Source organism: Trichosurus vulpecula, chromosome 5 (genome assembly GCF_011100635.1).
Source record: "Trichosurus vulpecula isolate mTriVul1 chromosome 5, mTriVul1.pri, whole genome shotgun sequence".
NCBI lineage: Eukaryota > Metazoa > Chordata > Mammalia > Diprotodontia > Phalangeridae > Trichosurus > Trichosurus vulpecula.
Genome location: NC_050577.1, coordinates 242,351,152 through 242,358,689, shown reverse-complemented (window position 1 = coordinate 242,358,689; position 7,538 = coordinate 242,351,152).

The window sequence follows — 7,538 nt, the reverse complement described above, 5'->3', positions numbered from 1 at the left end:
CTTAGCCTCTTGGTAATAGCATTACATTAGACAGAACAGGAGTTTGTCTGGGTACAACCCCATACCCCCACCCTAAACTGTTTGAAAAGATTCCCACTTACCTTTCTATGATTAAATTCCACCATTATAGCTTCATTCCTTTGGATCAAGAGATTTACTTCTGTTAAAAATAAAAGCCTTCAAGGAGGAATAATACATTACATATTTAGCAGGCTTATATATCTTTGTGTGAATACTAATATAGGCATTTTTATTTATAGCTAATAGTTGAAAGTGATTTTTGATAGACGGAGAGCACACGGTGTGCCAGGTGCCTGAAAATGGAAGGAAATTAGGGCAGGAGGGATAACAGACTTCCTCTACTTTATAATTTTGCTTAGCCCTAAATGGGTTCTGGGAATATTATAGGAAAATCTTGAGAGAAGCATGTCACAGAAGAATATTTGGCATGAGACAAAGGAAAAAAGCAACGCTCAAGGCAGCATTGGGACTGGATGGTATGCCATGGAAATGCTTCAAATTGAGGAAAGGAGATTTGGCTTCGGAATAACTTAAGGTTATGGGAGATAAAGGGAGGGAGGAGATGTCCTAATAGAGGGTTGTGAAGGTAGATGTGACTGAAGGTCCATATGTTTTAAGAATGCTGTAGGATTGGCAGTGAAACTATTTCTGTTCACATTTTACATATGAAAGAGTGGATAGAATGCTTAACTTGGAGTCTTTAGGACTTGTATTTAAATGTTACCTCAGATACTTACTAGTTATCAATCCTTATTCCCTCTTCCTTTGTGAATAACAACCTCTCTGTGCCTCAGTTTTCTCATCTACAAAATGATGGGTGGACATTCCCTCTTCACCCTCACCCTCAGCCAAGTCTTATTCTTGACCAAGATAATAAAAGTCATCTGTTGTGTGCTCCTTCCTTTCTCCAATTCTGTACATCAACTCCCTTCATATTATCCTCTTTTCTCTCCGTCTTTGATCCAAACTCAGAAGTGGTGGCCTTTCTCTATAGGGACATCTCCTCCTGCTTTCTCTGGGATCATTTCTTCTCTGATCATGCCTTCTCTTTCTCTAATATTTTTTTAACCCATTGGCTCTATCCCATTGTGAGTGGGGATTGTTTCTTTCTTTGTACTTATATCAGATATTGTCTGGCTAATAAGAATAAGAAAATCTAATTTTCAGTATCAGAGGCAGTTACAAAATGGATAGAAAGCTGGCCTCAGATCCAAGAATATGTAGATTAAAGTCTTACTTCTGATACATACTGGTTGTGTGATCCTGAGCAAATTACTTAACCCACCAGTGCTTCAGACATCTCTCTAAAAACGTATTTCAAGGAATGTGCTAGATCGCATTGATAGAGGGAGTTTACTAACTCCCTATATTAGCAAAATCACAGGGCTGTTCCCTATTCCAGTTCCTAGTGAAGTGGGGGCCATCTCCAATTGTCCTGATCTGTATCTTGCCACTAGACCCAGGTGGTTCCGGAGGAGAAAGTGAGGCTGGTGACTTTGCATAGCTCTTCCTCACTTAAATCCAGTTCACTTGCAAGTCACGGCATCACCTTCCTGATGTCATGGTCCTCTTCGAGAATGAAGGACAAACAACAACAGTCCTACTGAGGCAAGAGATTTATCAGAGACAAGGTGAGAATACTACAGGAGTGAGAAATTATGAATCAGAAACAATTAGCACTCAAGAGTTTAAAAAACATCAAATAAACAGCAACATTTTAACATCTTATTCTTTAGTCTTAAAAAGCTCAAATATTGGTAGTATGAGGAAAAATGCTCATTTATCTCATAGAATGTCTATAATCATAGATATTATAAGGCCACAAATACCAACCATTGGAAAATTGGAATTTGTATTTGTTCAAAGACAGCAGGAGGTGCAAAGTTCTCTGGATTAAAGTGGCTCTCAGAAGCCAGCGACTCATCAGTAACTACAGAGGGCTGACAAGCTACACAAAGTATATAGCAGTGCAAGGAAATTTCTTGACAGCAGCGATTCAAATTATTCCTGCTATTGTAACTCTTTGACAAGAGGAACAAAGAATGAAGCCTATATTTAGGATGGCACCATTTTCTTTTATTAAGGCATTTACTCATAGATCCCAGTTTCTTAACCTGTAGTCATTAGCTAGTTGAAATTGTAGGTTTCCTAATTAAAATGCAGGCAGAGGATCTCGAAGGGATTCTAAGAGTAGCAATCTCTCAAGGAACCTGTCATTGCCCAAGAAATGAGTGACCAAGCCATTGACAAAACACAAAGAAGCCTGGATCTGAGTCTTATCACTAGTCCTTTTTGTGCAAAAACTGTCTCATCCTGTTCAGTTTGGGATCAAACAATTTCCAACAGGAAAATGGTGGCAGTGGGCTTTCTACATGCTTAAGTTCATCGGTTTCCTGCTTCCCGTCATCACTAATTCAGAGCTCCATGTGACTACCTCTTCTATCCCAAGACTTAATATATTCAGGCTTCAGACTCTAGTTCAGATTTGCCCAATTGGCATTGCTTCTCCATGATGACGTTGGTGAATTCCAAAGACCCCAGTCACTCATTTACTCCCTAAGGGTCTCTTTTAGTTATAAGGAGAAAAATCAGGCCCAAATAAATGTGCAAACAAGTGCTTGCACATTTTTTCCCTCCCATGTCTAGAGCATGGACCTACACGGCTCACCTCAGTTGCTCTCCCCTCTTATTATTTAGATAATAAAACGGAGGTATCTTGGCATGGCATGGTGGGTAGAATGCTACCCTTGGAGTCAGGAAAAGCTAGGCTTAAATCCTGCCTCTGATGCTTTGCAGCTGTGTAACCCTGGGCTAGTCACTTAAACGCTCTGTATTTCAGTAATAATAATAATAATGATGATGACAACCAACAATTAACTAACACTTACAATGTGCCAGGCGCTGTGCTAAGCACTTTATAATTATTATCCCATTTGATTTTCACAATAATCCTAGGAGGTAGGTGCTACCATTTTGTTGTTGTTCAGTCGTTTTCATTCACATCTGACTCTTTGTGACCCCATTCAGGGTTTTCTTGGCAAAGATACTGGAGCAGCTTGGCATTTCCTTCTCCAGCTCATTATACAGATGAGGAAACTGAGGCAAACAGTGTTGAGTGATTTCTGGGATTTTCTTGCCAAAGATACTAGAGTGGTTTGCCATTTCCTTCTCCAGCTCATTATGCAGATGAGGAAACTGAGGCAAATAATGCTGAGTGATTTGGGGGATTTTCTTGCCAAAGATACTAGAATGGTTTGCCTTTTCCTTCTCTAGTTCATTTTGCAGATAAGGAAACTGAGACAAACTGGGTCAAGTGACTTCCCCAGAGTCACACAGCTAGTAAGTGTGTGAGGCTGGATTTGAACTCAGGGAAATGAGTCTTCCTGACTCCAGACCTGGCAGTCTATCTACTGTGCCACCATACAGCTAGTATCTGAGACTGGATTTGAACTCGTGTGTTCCTGACTCCAGTACTGGCACTCCCTAGTTGCCCTTATCAGGCATAATATTTATCTACTAGATCAGAAAGGGCTATTATCTTATTGGTTATTATCTTACATAATGACAGAAATCAGGTCCTTTCTGTGTCTGGGTATTATTTGTTAAAAGGAAAAGAGGAAGTATGGTAGAGTGGTTAGGGAGCTGGCCTCAGAGTTAGAAAGACCTGGGTTCAGGTTCAGCTTCTGATATGTATTGGCTGTGTGATCCTGGGCAGTCACAACTCAGTGCCTCAGGTTTCCATTTAGGACCTTAAATCGCGACGAGAGCAGCAACAATAGGTAGTATTTATAAAGCACTTTAAGTTTCGAAAAGTGCTTTGGGTGTGCTATCTCATTCAGCGATCTACGTTGGTAGAAGACTGAGAAGTCCCTATATCCATGAGATAATGGATCAGTCAAAATATATTGAAAAAGTGCTCAAAAACAATAACGTAATAATACTGTGCTATCCTTGTATCAGAGTATCTCTGCCATCTTTTTCCTGTTGGATGTAACCTTCATTTGTTTGTTCCCAAATTGTATTCAAAAAATCCTAGAATCTATAATTTGGCAGCTGGAAGACACCTCGTGGCCATCTAGTCCAAATCATGCCTCAGTGGAATCCCCATTAGAATATGCCTGCATGAGAAGTGGTCTGTTGGCCTCTGCTTGAAGACCTCCAAGGAGGAGAAACTCACCAACTCTTAAGGCATCCATTTCACTTTGGGACAGCAGTAATTTCTGAGAAGGTTTTTTTTTTGTTTTTTTGTTTTTGCTTTTTGTTTTTTGTTTTTTTTTTTTTCCTAACAGCAAGCTTAACTTTATCTCTTGGCAACCTCCATCCACTGCTCCTGATTCTACACTTAAGGGTCAAACAGAATGAGTCTAAAGTCCTTCGTCCACATGGCAGCCCTTCTAATTATTTAATCCAGTCATCACTGAAAGCAATGGGCTCTTTTATTTGGGGTGGTTAAAGGTAGGCACTAACTGGAAGGTCTTTACAGAAGACACCCAAGAGAGAAGAAGGCGAGGATAACAAAAGCAGCTACTAGGTCAACCTAATGGCCTTTTCATGTTAGAGCCAGGACTGACACCTACAAACTAGGGCAGCCCCTCACTGCTTTCATGCTGGACCCGTGACTAACATGTCTATAGTGAGCCTGAGAAGGGAGAAGGAAGTAATACAACCAAGGATGTTGCCAGGGAAGGTTACCAAGAATATTACTTATAGCTATAGGCCATAGAAGGTAGAAGTCCATGATTATCTAGTTCTACTGGGGTCATGCTTCAGTATAGCTCTCTTGGCTTGGGAGTCAGGGTCAGCTGGGAGATCATGGCCATTTGGGTATGAAGGCTGCTTCAAGGGTTTCATGGAGAAGGAAGTTCTCCCATTCTGGTAGGTCTAATTAGTTTTCCACCACCACCACCACCCTCTCCCCGAAAGTCACAGGCAGGGAAGTTTTTAGCTTAGAATGTCAGGTTTTACATAAATTTTGATGTGGAGTGGGAGGATAAAGAGAAGGGGGAAGTTTGAAAGGAAGTACCAGGCAGAAAGAGAGGGAAAGACTAAGGAATAGCCAGGCTACTTGACAAAGAAAGACTGGGCCAGGGTGGAGAGAAGAGATTTTCTCAGTTGATACAAAGAGAAACTTAAGCTTAAAAGTGGGAATACAGAAGAGTACTTTGGTCAAGGCTTCAATCATACCCCAAATATAGGAATCTGAAGAGAATCCTGGTGACCCCAGAACCAAGGCAAGGAACTTCAGCAGATCTCATAAGCAACCATAGATGGAGACCTGGAAGGGACCTCAAAGGCTTTTGAGTCCACTCCTCACTTTCAGAAGAGGAAACTAAGGCACAGAGAAATTAAATCACTTGTCTGGGATCACACAGGTACTAAATATCTCAGCAGGATTTGAAAGCAGGTCTTCCTAATTCCAAGTCTTATCTATTACATCACCTAGTTCCCCTCTAACAAGGAGGGCTACAGGAAGCAGAGAGAAAGAATGCCTACCCTTCCATGAGGCCGGTAGAAATAAAACCTAACTTTTCTACCGCTGGGTGTGAGAATCATGGAGATGACTATGTCCTTCACCAGATATGTTAGGGAGTTAAATGGGAATTACTTATAATGCCTTCTGAACACAAAAGGATTGTGCCCGATTGTATTAGAGGGAGGGGAAAATGATTCTGTTACCCAATTGTTATTTTGTTACTATCTCAATTAAATATTTTGTTATTGAATTTGTGGCTCTTGCCTGTTCTGAAAATGGCAAGCACACAGGAATGGGGAACTTGAGCTATAGTTTGCATCATTATGGTTACTTAAAACTCCTCCTACCAAGTATAGAATAGGAATAAATTCCAGAGTTGAGTAGCATCCCTCTTCAACTACGAAACAAACAAAAAAGGACAATTTTACAAAAATAATTATTTCCACATTGCCTTCCTTCTCAGTATTAGCTGTGTGAGGGAATAAAAGCCATTGAAGGAACTTGGTTAAATAAACACACTCTTAAGACATCAGCCAGTCTACCATGGGTAGAGGGTCAAGGTAATACGGTACAATGCAAAGAAAGTGACTCTTGGAGTTAGGAAATCCTGGGTTCAATTCCTGTGTCTGATACATACTGATTTTATGAACCTTGGCAAGTCATTTAATCTCTTAGCGCTCCAGGCAGCTTTCTAAGCCTCTAAATTGCAGAACAGCTTTCAATTTTATTGTTAAGAAGGAATTTCTTCTACCTATGAAATCACAGTTCCTATATGGAATGCAAAAAGTATACAGCTACAGTTAATCTGTGACAAGTCATTTGGATTGCCTTCAGTAACACTTTGTGCTGCTATAAACTTTCTTGGTGGATTTTTAAATAATTCCACTCTCATATTTTGACCTCCATGACAGGGTAAGGGCAAGGGTTCCTGATGTGGCAGTTTCTAAGGCACCAGCCACTTGAATGTCACTGTTCTAATTGCACTAAGAAGAGAGAAAAGGGATGACCAAGTGTTTATCTGAGATGTTGGGAAAAATAGTCTTTGATAGTAGAGGAGTAGAGACAACTGTTCTCTCCCTTTCCTGCCAAAAAAGTCTGCTCTCAGTGTAAGCAGATTATGTTATTTGAATTAAAAAGTGGAAGAAAGTTGCTTTCTGGCCAGAAAATGAGAATATTCTTGAAACAAAGAAATTGGGCTAATAGAGTCTCAATCATTCTTGTGCAGCTTAGGGGATACAGAGCTTGAAATAATCTCAGTATCACCTGCTATAGCACCAACCCAAACAGATAATAGTCTGTTTCCACTAGGAACCTTAATCTCGAAAGCTAAATCACCATTCATTCATTGCTTCAGTTTAATGCAGTGGGAAGATCTAGAGTCAGAGTCAGGGGACCTGGATTTGAGTCCTGGTCTTGCCTCTTGTTACCCAGATGACACTGGGCAAGTCATATACTTCTCTGGGCTTCAGTTTATTTATAAAATGGGATGTCTGGAGTAAAAGATCATATATCCATTCCAGCTCCCAAATTAATCAATAAGCATTTTTTAAATAATGACTCAAATTTTATGGGTCTTTGTGGTTAACAAAGTCAGTTCCTTACAATCAATCAACAAGCATTTATTAGGCACTTACTATTTGCTAAGTACTGCACTAGGAGCTAAGGATCCAACACCCTTGGGGAGCTTACATTTTGTCAATAGAGGGTAAAAAAGGGAACACAACATGTACATGTATAAGTCTATACAAAACATATATATGTAATGAGGTCTGTATCTCATGAACAGGGTGGACCTGCAGGAACCATCCTATATAGTGTATATAGACTCCATCTCCTGGCAACTTCTGGGCAAATATGGGAACAATTAAAAGGGCTAGTCCCAAATCCAGGGTGTTTGCAAATCCAGGGTGGGTTCTTGGTCTTCTCCAAGGATGGGTGATGAGGGGGCAGAAACTACTTTGAATTAAGCCAGAGAGAGTGAAATACTCACTGGACTTTAAAAAGGCCCTCAAACCCTCTAACTTCCTCTTTTCTTTGACTTCTC